The sequence below is a fragment of the Charadrius vociferus genome, unplaced genomic scaffold, assembly GCF_000708025.1.
Source record: "Charadrius vociferus isolate BGI_N301 unplaced genomic scaffold, ASM70802v2 scaffold380, whole genome shotgun sequence".
NCBI classification, from domain to species: Eukaryota; Metazoa; Chordata; class Aves; order Charadriiformes; family Charadriidae; genus Charadrius; species Charadrius vociferus.
In genome coordinates, this window is record NW_009646428.1 from 792,643 (window position 1) to 815,180 (window position 22,538).

The window sequence follows — 22,538 nt, forward strand, 5'->3', positions numbered from 1 at the left end:
GAAAGAGGGTCTTTGTGTCTTTTAGTCTTTCCACTAACAGGAAAACAAGGTGTTCTGCAATAAATAGGAAAGCTTTCTCTAAAGCTTTATGGTCTCCTGTGCTGTTTTACAAAATACCCTATATGTTGCTCACCTCAAAAAGCCGCAATTAAAGCGAAGTGATTCTTCTCTTTTCAGATGGGGGGCTGGCTGGGAGAGCAGGGTTAGAAATGAGAAAGCCAAGAAGCTGCTCCTTTGAAGCGAGCACATGCGATGCTCTGGTTCTAAAGCAGTCGCTGTGCGTTTGGGGCACAAGGAGATGGGAACGTATCTCACAGCAGGACGAGTGCCTTTGGGTCAGCCCGCAAATGGCCCTTGGGTGTCCCCAGTGACTGAGGAGGTTGTCCCCCTTGCTTTGGGGAGGAGATGACTGAAAGAAAACATGCAACCGAGCAGAATAAAGAAGGAAATAAAGGAGGTAAGCTAGGCTTGCCTGCTCTTATAAACACAAAAATAATGGCAAGGGGCATTCGGTGGATGGGGGTTTTGCGTTTGCCATGTTTTAAAGGAGGTACGTGGTCACTCAGTGACTGGTGGAACTCGTCCCAAGACATTTGGCAAAGTTTAGCATGATTTAAAGAATAGCATTTCTCTTTACTGAAAGAAAGATCAGAACTTTTTTAAAAAAAGACATTCCCCTACCCAAGAAAATTACAGGTATGGAAGGGAACTGTTGCATTTCAGAGAGTAAACTTAGGAAAAAATTGTCCTTTGGGAGATAAGTTCAAGCAAATAGCTGTGTGATGCAGGGTTTTTAACTCCCTCCTCTAATGCATCTCATACCAACCACTTTTAAAGAAAATTAGAGTTGATGGACCATTATCTTTAGTCCCTGTGACTCCTGGGAGCCAATTTGTGTTACACTATGCAAGCTTTTTTACAATTACAGACAGCAGTAATGCCGTACCTGGTAGCTGCCTGTTGTTTAAATGAAGGGAGATGAGATCTATTAAAAATCTGCTTTGATTTCATAAAGAGGTGATATATTTGCCTGAAAGAAAAAAAAAAAAATTGCTATATTCCGCCTTTTTCAAATGCTCTTAGGATGAAAAGGGAAAATAGGAGGCTATAAGGAAAGAGCTGAAAAGCCGGGAGAAGGCTGGGCTAAGCCACTGTTTGCAGAGACTTAGGCAGCAGCAGCTCCAAGTCTCCTTGTGGGTGGCTTTCCTTGGAAGGGTGGGGACAAGAAGAGCAGGAGTCAGGGCGAGGTGTTGGAGGAACCTCTCTGCTCTTCCTTTGTAGGTGGCTTAAGAGCAAAGACCCTCGGGTCGGGGAGCCCCGGGACAAGAAACGCTGATGTGCAATTCCTCGTGAGGGACTTTGTTAGCTCGCTTCGGAATTTGGCAGAAAAAGAATGTTCTTTAGGTCAATCAGGCTTTCCCTTAGTGCGTTTCTGCTTTGCTCATCCCTAAGTCCCTTTTCTGGTAAAGCTTTTTTGCTCTCTAGCAGTAAAGTGGTCATTCAGAGGATGGGCTTGTCTGGTTGGGGGGGAACTGGGGGGTCTGTCTAGGGCTATGACGATCCGTCCCTGCCTGTATTTGCAGAGATAGATATTTTTCCACCACCTAGACATCAAAGCTAGCCATCCGCCTATTTCCAGCTGGCGAGAGGGCAGTGAAAAGAATACCGTTGGGGAGAGGGATAGGTTTTGTTGCCTTCTGAATTGTTGAATGAGTGTAATACCTGAGGGTGTGAAAAGGGGCTCACTGGAAGGAGACCATCTCCCATGAATATTTGTCTGCGTTCATCCTCTCTAACAGACCCCACTTCCTCCTTAGTTTTTAGAGGGTGGTCTGAAAAGCTGAATTTAGCGTGTTCTTTTCCCACGAGACTCAATGGGTATTGGGGAAAAAAAAAATACATGCAGTGCATCCTCCTCAGCCTTGACTTGCAACCAAAACTTTACTTCCCCTGGCATTAAACAAGGTGAGTGGTCTGGATCAACACATGATGGACAGACCGTCCTCACAATTCACCTCCTGAAGGCGACAACTGTTGCACGTTCTCTCGGGCAGCATCAACGGGGCAGGGTGTATCAGGCCTCAAAGAATTACACGTTACCACTAACAAACTTTGTCTCTAGATTGGGCTAAACCAGAAAGCTCGTTTAAAGCATTTCCCTTGTTTTGCCATCATTGATATTACTGAACTACGGATAGATGCGCGCTAAGCCTCTAGGTACGACTATAACCACAAATATTAAAGTTATGTATTATTTACTTGCGCTGAATGAGATTTGCTAAGTGTTTGGGTGTGTTCATAGAGATGATAGAAAAAGAAAGCCCTCAAACTTAAGCCATCCTCATTCAGTCCCTCCAAAGCCTGATAAGGTGAAGGAGATAGCAAGCAGTCGGGGAATTTGGGGGGATATCAGAAGGGAATAGCTTGAGGAAAACAAGGGCATTCAGCAGTACTTCTACTAAAATGGATGTTGATTGTTTTGTGTTTTCCACAGATAATGAACAGAGAAATTTTGACACAAAGTTAATTACAAAAAATAGGACTGCACTCTAATGGCTAATTACAACCCGTGTAAGCTGACAAATGGCAAAGCCTCCCAGTTTCGCTATTAATAAGCTGCATCCAAGAGCTTGAATTAAGATGCCAGCCTAGAGAATGAAACACATGCAAATATCTTAACGCTTTGAGAAGCCCTCTTCAGCGTCCGGGTTTAGCTGGGTAATTTTGCTCTTGTGCCTAATCTGCCCACGCATCCCCACGTCAACAGGCAGCTCATTAATCAAATCTCCCACTTTGTTTTCTTCTCATTTGATATCACAGCAGGGCATTTCTCTCAGCAAAATGATCTGAAAAAACACAAATATACCCTGGGCTGGAAATCTCTGCCCTTGGAATGAGCTTCTGGCAAGCACGTCGGATGAAAAACAGACCCAAAAAGGGGGGGGTGGGCACGGATGAGCATGACACCTCCTCCTCCTCCTCCTCCTTTTCGCATGGAAGTGCCCTCACTTGGGAATGGGGAAGCGGTTGCAAAATGCTCATTAAAAAAAACCACAAGTATTTATTCCAGAGCTAAGGTAAGGAGCCATTACCTCCCTGAAATACATCATTAGGGGCATGAATGTAAAACCAATAAAGCAATTACTCCCAAGGAATGATGATGTTTACTATTTTAGGCTGTGAATCTCTTCTCAGCAGTCAAAGGCATAAGAAGATCAGCTGCCCTTGCTGGTGTGTTGCCTTAAGATATTATCCCTGACAATATTATAAATACATGAACTACAGCGAAAAGCACAAATTGCTGCCAGTACCATCGGGATCGTCTCCTATTCTCTGTTTCTTATGCTTGCCAGACACGAGCAACAAATATATGCTGTCGGGCACAGTGAGATTGAGAAGAGGTGATGAAGCACAAGACCTAAAACCACGCATATTAACTCATTATGCTGCAGTCACACCAGTGCCTCAGACACATGTGTCCTCCAAGAAGTAAAAATCCCTCCCCAGGCAGTTCACTGAAGGTCATGGCCACATCCTGATCCAGCAGAAACATCCCACTGGTGTATCACCTTCTTGATAACCTCTGGAAACCGTCAGAGGGCAGCCGGCAAACGGGGCAGCTCCTATCAGACATCCCTGAGATGCGGCAGCGATCCTAATCTAACGTTCAGGGCTGCATTTTGGATTAAGTTGTGAGAAACAGCGGCTTTCCCGCTGCTCGGGCAATGCAGGAGTTATTACTGGCCCTTAAAGCTCTGCAACTGAGCATCGCAGTTCTTCTAGAAGGTAGAAACCCACGATCCTCCCTCCGGTTTTGGGATTCCCTGTGTCCAGTACAGCTTTTAGACTGAGGGAGTTTTTTGCTCTGAGCAGCATTAACTGCTTTAAATCCCACTTTTGCTCTGGCTTGCAAAAACTTCGTTTTGTTGAATAGAGGGGAAATGCTGGGGAGTGAAAGGAGGAAAAAGCAAAAAGACTGCACTACTAATTTCTGGGTAATTAAACTGGCACGGTCGAGAACTGGAGAACAAGGCAGATGAGGGCTAATTCTAACTCTAAACCATTACCAAAACCTATTTTCCACAGCGGCAGGAAGTCAATGATGTAAGTGGAATTTCCTACAGCCTAAGAAACAGGATAGTGGAGGCTGACATGTGAATATCTGGAATTGCTTTCACGGCAATCAAGAATTTTCTTGGGTTTAGCCATGGGTTGATAAGTAGGATTATTTATATATTTTATGTTATCTTGAAAGCAATAAAACTTTTTCTATCACATTTGGGTTTATATTAACAGTTAACGTTGCTATTTGATCTGGTTGGAACCCAAACTGATGCGTTGATTGCGTAAGGGCTTTTGTGCACTGAAAGACTGAAGTGGCAAGGCAAAAAGAAGGTATCATAACATTTTTAGTTATTAAGTATAACACTTTCTATGCCTGTTTTAGTGTCTAACAGTGGCCTGTCCATCTGCTATCACAGTAGTCTGACAGACTGAATTTTTTACCCTATATTTCCTTCTTGCATAAGGGACAGTAAGGAGATGGGTGGGTACACTGGGCAAAGTTAGGACTTTTACTGCCCTCCACCAAGTGCACCAGAAAGTGGATCTGCATCAGCATCCCATAGCACATCCTGGCTGCAGAGTCAATGCAGTTTACCAAGGAAATTAGATTTGGCCTCTGCTCCTGGGGCAGCGTGCTAAAGTGATGTTTGCACCTTGGGTTTCTGGCAAAGCCACCGCTGATGCCGTATACACATCTCAAAATATCATCACAGTTTTGCGCTGTGACCGAGGGCATTAAACCATATGAGATTCAAATGTGTATCACAGCCCAAATGTTTCATGCACATGTTTTAATACTATCAGGCATCTTTCCTCAGGAATGGCAGTGACATATGGAGGCAAATTCATATTTGGAAGAAGAAGTAAAAGTTTCAGAAAGAAAATGTGTTAAAAACAGGAGGGCGGGGTTGGTTTGTTGTTTTTTTTTTTTAGAACACCACGATTTAAAACCTCTTCTCCAGCCACATTAAAAAAAAAAAAAAAAAAAGAGGAGTTGCAAACTTAATTGCCGTGGCTCCGTTTTACACAGACTGCATTTATATATAACAGTTGTGATTGCTGCCTGCTGATTGATTAATCTTTGCTCAAGCCCTGCGGGGTTCTTTTCTTTTGCTTTCTTTTCCTTTCTTTTGTTTTCTTCCCTTCTCTTTTCTTTTTTTATCTTGCAGCTGCCTCTGCAATGCTGCTCATCCTGACCCGTCTTACTCTGTGCTCACAGCCCGTAACCCCGTGAAACCCTGACGCTGGGTGAAGTCTCTGCAATACAGAGCAAACAAATCCCCTATTCCACAGCGGTTTTATACCTTAAGGTTTTCTTCACTAGATCTTTCTGGACTTGCAGCCCAGAGGAACTGATGACTTCCAAGGGCTGGAAGGGAATTGGTCATTTGTTATTGGAGGGAGAGAAAGCAATGTCAAAAACATCCCCCGACCTTCAAGTGCCAAGAAGAAAGATGAGTTTAGAGCGAGATGTTGGCTACTCTCTAACCATCTGGGATATGGTACAGCTGATCTTCATCACAGGGAGGTGCTGGGGGGAATATACAGGACACAGTGCAGTCCAACAGGAGATATTCTGTCAAATTCAGCGTGCATTTGGGGAGAGGGGGGATACTGAAAACACGACCCTGCTAGACTTTATGTAACAGCAGGAAATAAGTGGGAAATCAGTGTTTACCTGACTTTGTCATTTAGTATTTTCCAGTAGTACAGTTTCAGATGGGGAAAAAAAGATTTGGCTTGTAACTACCTTTATTTCTCTCTCTGTCAGTATCCCTCTACCACAACCAATTAGGACCTCTTGCTGTTTCCTACATCTGTATCTTATAGATACCACCAATATGCTAGTGGCTGTGTTTTCCCCAACTATTTATTATTTACCTCTTGATAGGCGCAATGTGCTCAGATGCATTCCCAGCCAGAGCCACCAGATGCATCGTGAAACAGTTGAGCAAAAAGACCATTTAAGCGCATCAAGTCAAAATAAGTCCTTGCAGAAGGAAGTACCTATCTGCATTCAGAAGCACGGTTTGCATCTGCATATATGAATGGCTTGAGAAAATAATGCAAGAGCTAAGGTTTGAAACTTCAGCTCGCTGTAGGGTTAGCAAGAGCACTTGGTTACATCCTCGTTGCGTTCTGCAAGTTAGTCTTATGGACATTTCTCCCTATTTTGTTAAAGATCACCAAGAAGCAACAGCCATAGCCCACATTTAGCATGTATGACATACCATAAGCAAATATCATTGCACTAATGCCCTTCAAACACGTAACACAAGCGTGAGAGAAATTGTTGCAGAAACACAGTTGTCTCCAAGCTGCTTTTTAAGGAACGGAACTTCCACACAGGGTATCACAGAATGACAGAAAATAAAGACATGAGCAATGGATCACCGTTTTGCATCTCCTCCAAAGCATAACACCTCTAGAAACATAATTCTCCTCAGCATCGTGCCGGGGCATTGGCTGAGGAGTAATTCGGAAAGGAAAGTGCCACCTCTTAAATCACCAACGTCACTTATTGTAACACTTAGGTTTTCTTTGGAAGTTTCCCAAAGGCAGAGCAGCCCTGAAAGCTACATTACTTTAAGACGTGGCAAGATCACAGCCTGACACACTATGGCTGCAGCACACATGACCATCTGTCGCCATCACCACTCCGTAGGTTACACACACAGTATAGTATGTGGAGGTGTAGAGAGCCTCTTTCTGTATGTCTTTCCTGTTAGTTCAGCCAGCTTTAAAACAAAAGCTAATCTTTGACTACAGACCCCTCTCACAATTTGAATACCGTGAAGTAACTTCCGATAGTGACTTGTTTCCTGCGATGCTTTTTAGTAGTGCGAATATAGGAAACGCTGCACTGGCTAATTTTAAAGCAAGGGAGGCTATGAGGAATGAAACTTTACAAGTTCTGGTCAAACCTAGACCTTAAAAAGGTTACTGCTCAGTGCTTGACCAGCCTTTAGGGGACTTTTAAATCAAAGGGAGTAAAGAAACCAAAGTTCCAAGTGCGAGACAGGAAACAGAAAAGGGCAGTGTAAATGGAGACGTTCTTACTCAGAACAAAACAGAACAGGCTGGGATAAATTTTTTCCGCGGGATAAAGTACAGACATGCCAGCAATGTCATCCTAATGCAAAACAAAGCTCTGGAAGTTTATTGCACGGAAAACAAACAAACCAGCAAACCCAGCGTGCTTGATTTCGTAATCTCTGCTATCTTCCTCCTCCAGGGATCAAATCCACATCTGGTATAAAATATCATTTCAGTATCGCAACTGAGCTACACGGGTTTACTGAAATTTTGCACCTGTCCTTTTATGCTCAGAAACATTTTTGGGATACGTGCTACCCAGTATCTGATATGGTCTTCACTGGTACTTGGATCACCAGAAGCTGCGTAAGTGCAGAGCAACACAGCACACAACACAACCATTTTCTGCATCTTCCAGTGTTTGGCCTTTTTAAGAGACTTTCATAGCACAATTACTGCATTTTGGGTTTGGCAGGAAAATAGCTCTGGGCAGGTGTAAAGGAAGCTTGGACTGGGTCAGGAGAAATATGGCCAAGAAAGGAAATGAGTTCAGTCTGGAAAAGAAATTAGGACAAGGACATAGGGATCAGTAGGCCCAGAAGTGGGGCTGAAGCGCAAAACAAATGGAAGGGGAAACCCAGAAAGGATGCAGCAGAGAGATGGTGGGGGGTGAAGAGGAAACACACATGTTCAGGGAGTAATTAGGTGACCGTGGTAATGAAAAGGAAACGGAGAAAATCCAAAACAACATGGGAAAGATGTAAAACTTTTTTTTTTTTGCCTCTCAGCCATAAGCTGAAAGCTCTTCTTGCAAAGAAAAAAGAATGAACTGCATCTAAGCCAGACTATCTGAAACTTCCAGAGCACATGAAAAAAAGTCTTCATGTGCTGCCTCTGGTCTGAGACATTTCATCTTTAATGACACAGATGTGAGAATCATACAGGATTTAGGCTTATAATCTATTGCTAATAAGTACCTATAAACCACATAAAACACTATGCTATTCTCCTGCGTGAAGAATTGAACCATTACTCCCCAAGCACCCCGGGAAAGGGTTGTTTTTAATTTGAAAAGAAGCTTCTTCACTGGAGTAAGCATTTTGCTTCTGAGTGGGACATTTGACACTGAAAAATCTTCCTTTCAGAATCATTACAGTATACCAAAAGTTATCGCCTTACAAGCTTGTGTTCATAACAAAGGGGAGTTGGTGGGGAAAAAGGACAATTTATAAACCGAAAGACTGGAGTTCAAATTCAACTCAGAGTTTTGTAAAAAGAATCTCCCCAGGTTTCTCAGTAACGCGAGGATTGTCTCGAGTTTCCGCTTCCAGCTCAAAATGAACTTCAGAATAAAGTTAATACAATCATCCTCCTGGTTCTGATCAATCATGCCCTGTCTCTGATGGGAGACGGAGGGGCAGGAAAACCTACAGCAGGCAATTACGAAAGAAGGAATTACTCCCTCTGGTTTAGAGGGAGTTCCTGAAGCAAAATTCTCGTCTCTTTTTGAAACTCTTATTTGAGGGTGTTTGTTTTTGGTTTTTTTTAAACCTTTACTATTGTTGCACTGTTAACAATTTGCATGGGGAAAAAGTGGGATGAAAACCTAAGCTGAGGTTGAAATGGAGAAAATCATGCTTGAAGCTATGCCTTACAGCAAGGACTCATTTCCATTTGACGATGCTTACATGCCCTGTTGCCTTGCATCTCTTCATCCATAAGGGGCTGAAACGGGAGGAGGGAAACAGGCAGAACGGAAATGAGGTCATTCTATTTATTGCACTGTTCTAAATAATGTTATATGAAAAAATAATAGTATAATACTATTGATGTTGTCATGTCAAAAGAAAAAGGTTTGCCATGTCAGGAAACTCCTGTGACAGAGACATCACTCCTTCCTTAAATACAGATGTTCTGCCTCAAGGTGGGAACAGTTAGTCTTTTTGTAGGTTTTTTTTTTTTCTTCTAAGAGGATTGACAGAATTATTCAATAAGGTAAAATACTCTAGTTTCTTCTGCTCAGAATTACCAAACTGTTTCTATTGGAGCAAACAGTAAATAAAAACACTGGAAAGCTGACCTCCAACAGGGAAAATTTCAGCTCAGTAGTTAGGTTCAATATTCTTAGAAGAAATGAAAACCATAAGCATAGTGGCACCTGGCAAATGTAAGAAGAGGCGGTCCAGCCATCCACCATCTTTTTTTGCCCTACCTAAAACCGCCTTTTAAGACACAGTTTCTAATTACATTGGTTCATAGCCTCATCTGCTGAAAAGAGACGCAGCTGCACTGGCGGCAAGGGGTCTACATCAGTTTTTACATACAACAAATGGATGTTCAGCTAATTTTGGTGATATTGGTACGCAAGTATTTGTTTGCGGGGAGTTCTTCTGCAGCAAGAGCGACAGCTCATTTCTAATGCACAGGTTGTTTTATCAGGATATCTTCTTGATGATTACCTGCCTCAAAAGGTGCTGTTTTATCCAGGTATTTTCTCTGAACAAGGCAGCCATTATTCTCAGCGAGCCCTTGTAGGAAGCCCGCAGATGGTTATCTTGTACGCAGAAGTATTTTGACATTTTATCAGATTAACTGGATATGTCTACTTGAGCGGTCTTTAAATTACGGCTCTGAGACACGATCGTAAATAGGGTAACTTGAGAAGCCGGTGGCTGGTTGCAGGGTGAAGGGGCTTCCCCTGGGAGCCAGGACCTAATGGTTGGGGTGGGACACGGGGTACCAGCGGTCCCCTTCAGCCAGAGCCCCGGGGCAGATGCTGGATGTGGGGAACACCCTTCCTGGCCTGGGGGCACAAAACGGCACCGGCACAACTCGGAGAGCTGTGTGTTCCCAGGGTCTGCCCTTCGGCTTTCCCACACTCACCATAGCATTCTCTTCGTGGGGCAGTCAACGTCATTCCCTTTCCCGAGTTTCAGGTTTTCAAGTCTGATGAGCTGCAACTTCCAAACAACTTCCCTCTACCGGGCCCAGTGATGAACTCTGATAATTAAACCCATTACATGCACGTGCAATTAGTAATTTTGTAGTTCTCCAACACTGTCCTCCCTGAAGCGAGCGCAGTACCAGCTGTAGAGTACCTGAGTAATGGTGATGTTCAAGCTCCTCCATCCTGATGAGGCAGCTGACTGGGACCAGGAACACCGCACAGCACCTTTCGGAACAGCAGAAACATACGGTTACCCGTTTCCAGGGATGGAGGCAGTTTTACACACGTGTAGGCACATGTGACTTCTCAAGCTAGGGTACATTTAGCACATTCCAGCTGACTACCTCCTGGTCCCAAGAGAAATATCACAAACTCCTGTATTATGGGGTTCAAATGACAGCCCAGAGGCCAAACTTTGCCTTGTGAGGCAAAACAAAATGACTCGCTAAACGGGCTGAGAAGAAAAGGAGCCCATAGGAGCAGCGAAACCTCTGGAGATAGGTTGTAACCTGGATAAGGCTGAGCTTGAAGACATTGCAGCACTCCTCCCCTCCCCTGATCACAACCTCGTGCCAGGACAAAGCCAGGAGCCAGCAGTGAAGTGGGAGACCTGAGCTTCCATCCTGTTCACACACAGCTCGTGCACACAGACCACCACCACCCCAACAGGACACTGTTTCCAGCCCACCCACTTTAACCTTTCCCCATCTGGTCCGCTTTATCTAATTGCTGAAGAGCTGTGCTTTGTGGCACAAATGGGAGGACCTGCATTTTCGCTGTGCGTGGCTAACAGATCTGGCTACCTCATCTGTCCGGGAACCACAGGGCAGCACATCCACGAAGCCTGAAGCAACGTGGGGGTCTGCTCAGAGAGACACGAAGTTTAGAATTCAGTGTATCGATTACAAAGAGGTGGCAGCACTGTCAATGCTGTACAGCTGGTGGAAAAATCAAAACCACGGCTCTGTTGAAAACATCAGCGTTGCAACATTTGCTCCGACAGGGATAAGGCGCTTAAATATCACTTTCTGTTTGTTTGGGCTTCTTTGGAATGGAGAGCTTAGGAAAAAAAAATAATGCAATGGCTATATTTCATTTGTTGCATTTGTGATGAGAACAGCCCAGACCAGCAGAAGGTCTACAGGAGACCATCACAGAGCTGTCCTCCAGGGACGCCTTCAAAGCTGGGGAAAGCAGCAAGCTGGGAAGAGAGGTGGGGACAAATAGCATCGCTTGGGAAGAGCACCCGGTTAACCCGATGGCACCGCTGGTGGAGGCAGCGGCACAGATCACAGCGTAACCCACAGGGTGCCTCAGACCAGCCAGAGGCTTCTCCAGGGGAAAACAGCAGGTTCAAGAGAACGTTGCAGTCACTTAAAAATAACTTGATGCCGACTATCTCAGGAAGCAGGCATTGCACCAGGCAGATTAAATCCTAATTGAGTTTTCTGTTATATGAAAGGAATTGGGTACAGCTTTATTGCACACAAATATATGCAAGGCATAAATAGAAGGCACAATTTGCAATACTGTTAAGCACAAATATAAAACAGCCTTTGGGTAAGGAAAAAAAAAAAAAAAGAAAAAAACAGCTTTTTGGACGCGACTTCATCCACAGCTACTTCTGAAACCTGTTTGTGCACCTCGAAGCTGCTGCAGCAGCGGGGACAGCAGGGCTTCACCCAGAGGTGGGCAGATGCTCGGGGAAGGGTTTATCAGACCAATAAAAATCGGGGCGTTAGCTGTCGCGTACAGACCTACCTACGAACAAGCCACTTTGCTGAAGCTGGCAGAGATGCGCACGCACACCCAAAAAGATGTCACGGCGGAGCTACCCGGCCGAATTTACCCCAGACAGAGAAAGAACCCACAGGAGGTGGTAGGGCGGCAAAAGCGGAGCTGCGGCAGAGCTGGAAGGGGTACCGCAAAAATCCCTGCTCAGCAGAGAGGTGGGCTTCTTGCCAGCTTTGGAAAGGCTGCCTTCGAGGGGAGGTTGGAGGGGAAAGACCCTCTGCGGTTATGCAAAGCAATTAGCTGGGAAAGGCTGCTTCTTGGGAGACGCAAAAGGTAGCAGCTGCTGTGCCAGCCCGGGGGCTGAGGGGCAGAGACAAAGCGGCCGTGCCGCAGCCCTGCAGCTTGCCTTAGGGCCCACGAGAAGGATTTAATCTCTTCAGTGCTACATATGGAACGCTGACATAAAGCCAATTATCAGTTGGGTTCTTTTGTCAGTTTTCCTGTGTGCTTTCAGGGGGGAGAAAAAAAAAAGCAATAAAAAAAGATGCAATTATTAAAACTGTACCATTTTCTCCAGCTGAAGAGCTATACCTAGCAGAGAGCAAACGGTTTTGTTTTCGCTTCCCTTGTGTGGTTTTTCCTTGTTAGAGGAACCCATTGGAAATCATTAGTGGAAATACTAGCAGGAAAGGCTAATGGCTTTAGTCGTTCATATGCATCAGTCACCGGATATTTCAGAAGCTGTTACCTGGAGTACTGTTAATGTAATTTGCAATACTTTATTTGATGCTGTCAGCCCCCTCGGATTTGCACAATATGGTGAAGAGCAGCAGCTCCGTCCGTGCCGGCTCGTGAGGGCCGAGCGTTCAGCTTCCCCATCTCCCGCGCAAGCTGCCTTCCTCCTCTCCGACAAAGCGCCGTCAAAAGGGGGATGAGGATAATCACATCCATAAGGCAATGAGAGGCTCGCTTCGAGCGCGCTGATGTATAATGCTATTTCCAAAGCAATTCATCCATCAAAACTAATCAGCGTAAGCAGTGTGCAGGACCAGCAGCCTCAGAGCCAGCGCTCTGGAGACCCCTGCGCTGGAGCAGCATCCCCCCTCCAAGATTTGGGGACCTCGCGCTCACTTAACCCGTGCTGAGATACAAAGGGTCCTTGCGCAGAAGCGCAAAGTCTGTGCCGGGATAAATGCCACAGCTGTGAGCACGGAGAGGTTATCTCCCCTTTTCTTCTGCGTGACTGCCGCTGAGAAGTGACACTCTCGCTACGCATACAGATGTTCAAAGAAAGACTTCATCACTTGCGTATTATGATAGGCTTTCTGAACGTGTTCTCTGAATCCCATGATGAATCTAATCAGACAGGTTTTGATGAAAGCAAAAAGGATTTCGAATGCCTCGTTGCTGTTTCCCAGGGCTGGGGAAGCATGTGTGTCTGCGTGTGTGCACGAGGCAGTTTACTTGCTGCTGGTTCCATTTTGCTCCTCTGGGAATTACACCTGGATCTTACCTTTAATGAGCTGTTCACATGCGAATAAATGGCTTTGCCAGAAATAAAAATAAACAAACACTCCATATCACATTTTTTCCTAGGCGTAATTTTCAAGGAATTTAAAAGTTAATCCTGAGCAATTGACTCAGGAGAACTTTAATCCCCCTCCCCAACACAGCACCTGCCCATAGTTGTTAAAAAGCCTTATTCCTTCTGAAATCAAAGGATATTCTTTGAAATGATAGTGACTGGTCTGCTTTCATGCATATTATTTAATCCATCACTTCACCACATGAAACTTAATAGCAATAAATTGCACTTTAACTACAAAATCTGTGATGTAGATGTAATTGCTTTCGTTCTTCTTATTGTGCTTTAGAATGTCACATGCATATAAAGAACATGACATATTTTTCTCTACCTCATGAGAGGCTTCCATATGCATTCCAGTCACTATTGATCAGCACAATTAAAACTGAGGTAGAAGAGCAGAAAATCCAATTTTTTATTTTTTTTTCCCCTCAGTGAAACAAATGTCTATGAAACATGCTCTTCAAAGAACGCTTTTCCTGTTTTATCTCGTGCACTCTGTGCATAATCTGTATTCAAGATGTAGGATAATTTTCTGTGCCTCAGGATGCGTGTGAAGTATTTTTGAAGTAATAATGCATGATTATGGGATAGGAAACGGCAGTTTCCTCTGTTGGAGCTGCCTGGAATTCTGGATTGAAACATTAGAGTATCTTTAAGTCGCTACTAGTCTGATCTGAAAGATCATCTGTTTCCCTCAATAGTGTAGTCTCAAATACTAACCCAACAATGTGCTGCTTTTTTTTTTTTCCCCTCCCCTCTAAAGTCATCACCGCTGGTATTTTTTTTCCATCAAGACATCTTCCTTGAGTTGAGCGGGCAGGTCATTGCCTGCAGCAGCTTGTCACCGATATGTTAGAGGCAAAATTCAGTCTCTGATACCCAAGCGACTGAAGGACATCACTGTTGCCTGATGGCAAAAAAAAAATTTGGAGTGGCGCATTATACAAGAAACTCTGCGGGGTGAGTGAACAACCATCCTCTCTCACAGCGAGAGCCATACCCTCTGTGTCCCAGAGCTGGGCAGAGTTGGAGATGCTGTAGTCTCAGATAGGCGAGAGCCAGCTCCCCCCATTAGCTGTCCAATTGCAGAAGAAACAGGGGGATAAATTTTCAGCATCGTTTTGGGACTGCCGCCTGCACGAGCTCTGTGTGACAGAGCAGACAGGAAGGTTGCTTTGCTGGGTAACCCAGATGGACTGTTATCCCAATTACAGGCATTTTTAAAAATCCATAGGCTTCTCGTAGGCAATTTCATGGGGGAAAAATAAAAGGAAAAAAAAATCATGCTAATAAAATATATTAATTGTGACTATTTCACCAAGCATTGCTAATTAATCCACTCAACAGCCCCATGGGATAGATCACTGTGATATCCTGTGGGTAATTTGCCAGTGCATCTATGCATTTCTCCAATTGTCTGTTCAATTCACAGAAACAATTTGACCTCAGCGTGGATATACTGCTTCCCCAAAGTGATTGCTAATACTTTGCCCATACCTATAGAATAATAATGACAAAGAGGCCAAAGAGTTCCACTTTAGGAACATCTTTATTCCTTCAAGCTCCCAACCCTAAAATCCTTTCCTCAGTATAATGAGGAGAGAAATGGCCTTAAAATTCTATATTTGAAAGATGCTTTTTAATTAAAAGCACAGGCAGACAACTGTCTTGTGGCACAAGAAATTACTCAGATGCAAGAGCAGGATCAGACCTTAAAAATACTGATGTTAAAAGTCTTTTGCAAGAACCATCACTTTATCATGATGCTTCCAGCCTGGTTTCCAAGAGATTTCAGCAGGTAGATTTCAGCTTCATTGAAATATCCTCTTATAATCCGTATTTGGAGGACTAGTTTGAAGACTTCAGTGAACCGAAAGGGAGACTGGGCTATACATCAACATTTTCGGTACTGCCCTCTCCAGCAGTTGCATAAATAATGAACGAGCAATCGCTCTGTAAGGAAACTGTGAACAGGGGAAACTGTATTCCACCAAAATCTTGCTCTGGAGGAGGACCTCGAGAACAGTTTACATTTAAGTACGACCTTCCAACCTTTTGCTGTGCTGGCTACATCAAAGAAAGATGTCGTATCTATGATGATTTACACAAATAATAAAATCCTTAAATTTACTGGTTTCCCCCCCCCCCCCTTTCATGTGTTGCCTTTGATGTCGCAGCCTCCCCATGCAGGTGCAATAACAGCCTTGGCCAAAAAAGTGGTATGAGCACACTGCTTTATATGTGAATGTTCCAGCTCTGGTTGTGCTCTGCAGGAAGACATGACATGAACGCACATATGAAAACCTTCCCAGGATAAGGAAAATGCTTTTAGACCTACCCAGGAGGTCAGGTATTTACAATTGCCTGCTCCTGACAGGGTTTTTTTTGAGGTTCACATCCCAGAGATTAAAAATGAAAGCTCGTGGCTGGAATACCATTCATAAGACTGTCCCATGCCAGTTGTCTTCCCCGCCCCTCCGTTTTCATTTTTACCAAATTGCTAATGATGTTATTACATGATTTAATATAATGCTGAATATTAAATACAGTAAAACCGCACTGTGCTAATTTTGAAAGACAGTTTCTACCAAGTAAAGCCATATTGCATTGCTACTTCAGCTCAGAGAGCTATTGAAAGGCAGGATCTGAACAACAGAAAGAAGTACAGCATGTAGGGACCTTGTCCAGATACTACTTTAGACTTTAGTTGGGATAAGACAAGACACACTTATATATTTTATGTTAAATTTCTATCTGCTAGCAGTCCTTCAGGAGTTCATGATAATCTCAATGAGCTATGGAAGTATAATTGTTCCAGACAAATAATAAATTTGATCAAAATTTAGTCTAACATCTCCACATTTCACACTAAGGAAAGATTAAGTTTTCTTATTCTTCATGTAAAATAGGAAGAAGCATTTAGAACAGGCAGTTTGATGTATGGGTTGTTTTTTTTTCAATGTTCCCAAGTCAAGAATAAAAAAAATACTTTGTAACCTATGTTTAAATTGATAAAATGCAGATACAGGTTTGTTGTAGTGAAAGAAACATTAAGGGATTTACTCTATACTCCTAGGAAATAATATTTATTCAACCAAAATAGGATCATTTAGGTATAAGGAAGTTGTCACTTAGCCAATATATTTAAATGCATACAAAAGGATGAAACATCAGGTGCAATTAACTAATAAAAACAAACTACCAAACCCACACCCTCTCATGTCAGCATACTACACTATAGGAAGTAGGAAGCAATAACTATTATATTCCTTTTAACAACTTATGTCTGTCTACGTAATTTGTTGGTTTGATTATAAAAAGGAAGTTATCTACCCAGGATTTTCAATACATCTGTATTTTAGACTTTTGCTGTAAGGCATGCGAGCGTTGCACAGACCCGGTCCAGAAGTACTCTTTATGAACGTCCTTAGCTTGAGGAGCACCATGGTTACATGGCCTTATAGGCTCACAGTCCCCAGCTAGTCAGACAACAGGAATTCCCCCCAGAGTCAGTGATACCAAAGTTGCCAATTATCGGTAATGTGCCACAGGAACGAGACTAGAAATGCATCGCCATTAATGGATTTTATAGACCTGCAGTATCTTATGGCAGTTTTCTTGCTCCAGTGAGATTCTGCTCATGACTAATTTTACTCAGCGTACTCAAAACTTACTGGAAGAAAGTTAGCTGGTGTATCATTTATCTTCTGCACAGGTTTTGAATTTAAATAAAGTTTTGATCCAGATGCAGTCTCCGCAGCTGAGACAATCGGTCATCAAGTACTGCTGTCACAGCTTTGGTGTTAAATGTCTCGATTCATCACGACTTCCCTGTAACGTTATTGCATAACACATAGGAATATCTGATGCGGCATCAATTCTGCACCAGCTTCAAATGCTTTGGGTTGGTTTTTTTTTTGTTTTGTTTGTTAAATTATCCTTCTTTGTTTACAGCTTTATATAGAGCTTGTCTGTAAAAACTCTTTCCTTTCTGTCTTTTGAGAAGAGTCAGGAAGAGGAGTCCTGTTGGATATGGCAGCGGGAATCTCCCCAGGATAGTTTTGGTGTCTTTTGGATGGGAGTGATTAGAAAAGACCGTATGCATGGTTACAATTTCCCTTGCATCTCTAAGGTAGCTTAGGCCTGAAAAAATCAAGTTTATAAACACGTCTAAACAATAGGAGACAAAACAAAACTCTCACTCCTGTGTAAACCTAGTTGACTTCTCTTTCTTATTGGGCTTTGCTGTGAAATGTTCTCTGGAGTCCTGACCCTTTATTATCTTTTAATTTTTAAAATTAGGCAGCGTCAAATATCTAAATGAAGCCAACTCTTCCCCCTTGCTTATTTTTCTCCTTGCAAAAGCTTTTTTTCTTTACGAAAACCATCTGCTCTTGTCCCGTCCCGTCCCCCTCCCCAGCTTTTAATCCTTCCCCGTGTTTAAGTCTGCAAGAGCATGGGACCGCAAATCCAGCCCTAAATGTAATCAGATCTGCAGGAATCTGAGAGCTAAAAAAGACAAATAGTCCATGTCACAGTCCAGGAAAAAATATCATCTCACCAAAATACATACAATACAAAAGAGTTAAGAGTTTTCCTCCCTTTACCTTGGTTAGTAGAGAAGCAAAGTCTTCTTATGGTCCTTCTTAAAGGGAAAACATATGAGAGAAAGAGAAATTGCATTGAACTATACTACAAAGTACCAAATTAGTTTGCACTTCTGATTTAACAGGACATCCAACCATATAGCTCAATCTGCTTAGCAAATTCCTTCTACCTCTTTCTGAAGATATTTAAAAGACATTTCCCACCACTTCTTGATCATTCAGAGAGCACTCCCATTTAATTGCTTCTCCCTCTCTCCCAGAGCCCCTAATGGTCCTTTTGTTTGCCTCCCCTCTGCCCCAGCCGCCTCAAATTAACCTGAAATCCTGCCGAAAGCCATCAGCTGTGGAAATTGCAGCAGGATCAAGTGGTAGCAGGAGGCTATGGTATAGCATTGCCTGGCAACGTGCTGCTGGATTCCCATTACATCGCATTTCAGTCCTCCATCCTGGCACCCAAGTAAAGCTGGGACGGGAAGCGTGCTATTAGCCAGCAAAGCAGCAAATCAAAGAAAGGTCCTTCACCTCATATTAAAGTTTTGCAGTCCATTAGCGAGAGCTGAAGGCGATTGGGTCCTCAGTGCCACCTGCTCCCTTGCAGAAGTGCTTGAGGCAGGTGTGGAGCGGCCGGGGACAAAGGGCTCCGGCGTGATGGGAGGACATGGTCTTTCCTGGTCACTCCTGGAAAGCAGCCTCTAGGAGGAGGGATGAACCTACAGCATGTGTACCATAACCTCCACTCACAATCCCACTGGTCTTTGCAGGAGTTTCAGTCTTGGAGCCAGGGGCAACAGCAGTGTTCCTGTATATTGCTTTTAATAAAGAATTACATTAAACCAAACCAGTGTTTTCCAGTAGCTGAAAAATACCTGTTAGCTTAGTAGGTCAGCTGTCTTTTCCTGGTGTGTTTCCTATGGCTGTCCCTCAAGGCCAAAAAAGCATCAGAAGTCAAAGGGTCAGAGACAAAACTCATGTCTCCAACACACTTCTAAACTAAGTTCAGCTGCTACCCTTTCATATATTCGCTACTAGCATAAAGCCAACAATCCAGCAAGGACTTTTATTTTTATTTTATACTCTCTAGCCTGCTTTAGTTTCTTCACCTGAAGCTTTCTGCTGTAAGTTCACCTAGCTCTCTCCGTGTCTTTCCTATTCCTTTTATTTTGACTATGAACTTAGCGAAGGCATACATAAGATAAAATTACGTTAGATTCAGCTTTTGCAAGGTCTTTGAAGCAATTATGGAGCCATAGAAGTGTAACACTCAGTAATGTTAGACAAGGCCAAGGGGAATGCTCTACTAATAGCAAATGTTGAAGGGACTGGAAAATAGGCAGAGCTTTGATAGATTTTATTTTACTACATAATACAAAACTCATCATCAATATTCCCAGTGTAACACTAAGATTTCACATTGCAGTGCAGATGGTTCACATATTTTAAATTGTAATTTAATTACGCTGTTCATGATCATACTGTATTTGAACTCCACTGAATTTCTAGTGTGTTTATGCAAATATTTTATTGCAGAAATATGGCTTTAATAGCCTAGTCCCTTCTCATAATTGTCTTCTTTTATTTTTATACATCTTTTGGATCATAAGAAAAATACTGTTTATGCACAGAACCTGAGCTTCGGATATTTACATTTACAATAAAGGCTTTGTTATGTTTCTTTAAGGCTGTATCCTGGTCTGCAGAAACTGTTTCATGGCTTAATATCATAAGTTCCAGAGACATTGGAATCAGCAGTAAGACAATGAAGAAGCAGTACACCTTTCTCTGTATTGGTGAAATCCTGTATTTAATGTTCACACCTTTTGGCTGCAACCTTAAGAGTTATGCCATAGCCTGAGAATCATTATGGTGGGTTAGGCAAATAGCAGGTGGATCTGCAGAACATGGTCTTCAGACCACGTACCAGGCCATCCTTTCCTCTTAGCACAAGCCCATAAGAGAGCTTGGAGAATTGTGTAAACTACTCATCTCACCCTTCTACTACCACTGTTCCTTATCTCTTCTTTATTTTTCGTCCAAAGCAGTCACAGGAGGCATCCCTCAAGATATAAAACAGCCTTCAGTCTCACTAAATACTTGCTGCTATATTGCGTCAAGAAATATAAAATCCCTCTTCTTCTAGCACTAGAGTTTGCTCCCACAAGAAGAAGTAGCTTAAAATAAGTAACTTCACGTATTCTCTATTTTCTCCTGCTTTCTTACTAAAGAAAAATAAACTCACCTACTCCCTTTCATCCATTCTCAGGTGCTCCACTGCATATTAGATCTTCTCTGCTAACAGCTCACTCTCAGAAAGCAGTGTTATCTTTTTTCCTGCTTGCCCCAAGTGCACTATTTACATACCACAACACCCACGCTGTGACTCCAGAACTTATGCCCTTCAAGTGGGATGGTGGGTGGAGCCCAGGGGAGTTAAAATCCTTAAAATGAGAATTTGGGGCCAAAAGACATTCTAGAGGTTTTTTTCTTGTTAGTGGCTAGTGAGGAATCTCTCAGGTAGTGGGGTTATATTGATTCAGAGCAGTTGATAGCTTTCCTTCTGGCAAAGTGTCTCTCTTACTTGCTCCTATTTAATTGAATTTGGGAGACTTGGGGGAAAAAGAAAAAAAAAAAGGAGAGCTCTGGTATAGAGGGCTTTGATTTGAGTTTCTGGTTACAGCTAATCATTTTCTGGTTTAGCTACAGGTGGGCTCTGAGGCAGGGCATACCTGCAGGAATGGGTATGGAGAACCCAGAAGCAGTCCCTGGTACCTTCAGTCAGTCAAATGCTGTGATTAGAGCATTCTTCACCAGAAACTTGGGTTCAAGTCCCTCTTGTATTTAGAGCAGGCTCTACATTTTCTCTAGACTTCCAGGCTGATGTGAAGAAGAAGGATTATGGGAGAAACACTGAAGGCTTCAAACTCTTTGGAAGAGTGCTGCTCTTCATGTCAAAGCAGCTGTAATAAAGCTTAAAAAGCCCTAGAAGCAACGTCAGCCCCTTCCCTTGCTCTGTCTCCAGGGCTTCTTTGTTCGAAAGGGAGCAGAGCAGATAGGAAGATGATTTTTGTGTGTTAGTTTCTAGGCCCCAGCCCTTAGAGGGGTGAAATCTGTTCTTCATAAGATTTTTCACCCATATTGCAAGAATTCACCACTAAACAAAATATCTGAAAGCTGGCGGAGGAGGGACTGAAGCCTCATTTCCAATCTCCCAGGAGAATATCCTATCATAAGCTCTGGTCACGATTAATCTGTTCAACAGATATCTGAAAGTAGCACTTATTTTCTAGGTGCCAGTAAGCCCATTGACCTAACCTTACAACCTTTCCAGAATTTCAGGTCAGGCCTCTGTATTATTCAGCTTTAAACTGTTAGTTCAGGTTTAGTTTAAAAGCACGTTGCTTATCAGAGCACATCAGGCTTTAAAGTTTTCCTGAGTAAAGCAGTCTTTTAAAAACAATGTTGCCCGTAATTGGCATGTTACTGGATTAAAGGAAGGTCAGAATATAAAGCACTGGGTTTAATTGGTTTGTTTTGGTTTTACTTTCCTACGCCCTCCTTCATACTGTTGTTTTAACGCCACCTCCAGACATGGGAGTCTTCCAAGGTTCTCTCATCTCTGGAGGGGGTTTGTTGCTTTGCAGTGTTGATTTCTCTGTCTCCACAAACTTGTTTTTCATTTTTGCTCTTCCTTTACGCTTACCACTGCTGACACTTTCATCGGCTGGTGGTGATTCAGTTCTCAAGGAGTTAAAAACCTCTTTCCTTTTGCCTTCAGTTGAGCGCAGCAAAGGGTTCCAGCACTATTGCATACGAGTGGCCATGGAGTTGGTATTTATTTTGTGACAGTTACATAGGAAATAGGAAACTGAAGGTTAAAAGTTAATGAAGGAGTCATAAAGAAGCTGGTTACACTTCTGACTGCAATGGCTGTGTGAAAGGCACACTGAAACTCTGAATAGAAGTATAGATCACCACAGAGAGGAATAACTATGCTAACAGACTGGTGGTATATGCTGTGACATGAAAACAATGATATACTTATTACACAAAAGGGCTGTATAAATTAAAGACATGTAAATACTTCTGCCCTAATACTCTGCTCTTAATATAATACGCCCTTGTGCAGGTAGAACAATGAACATGTGTGCAGTCCTGAAGATAAATGTGCTTGTCTTGGATCCCGAGTCACTTGGACTTCATTTCTGTGCTCACAGCACCCCTGAGGCATAGCGTACATACCTCTACAAATGCACGCTTTTTTGTTTACCCTAATTTCTGTTATTTGCCCATTACTGAAGGTTTCAATGCGGTGACTACAAAATGTCAACACTCTCTTCTGCTACACACTTCCATCTTCCCTACCCGGAAGCCTCGGCAAACGCTTTTGCAATTAAAGATTCCTGTTGGTTTAAATAGTTCTGGAGTGTGAGTTTCTAGGGAGCTTTAGGACACACAGGTTACGAGTGACATCAGTTAAAACTACCTGAAATGTCTTATTTCTTCCCTTGAAGATCAATATAATTGAAAATGACTCTTTATGTCAATAAGTGGATTGAACCCCCTT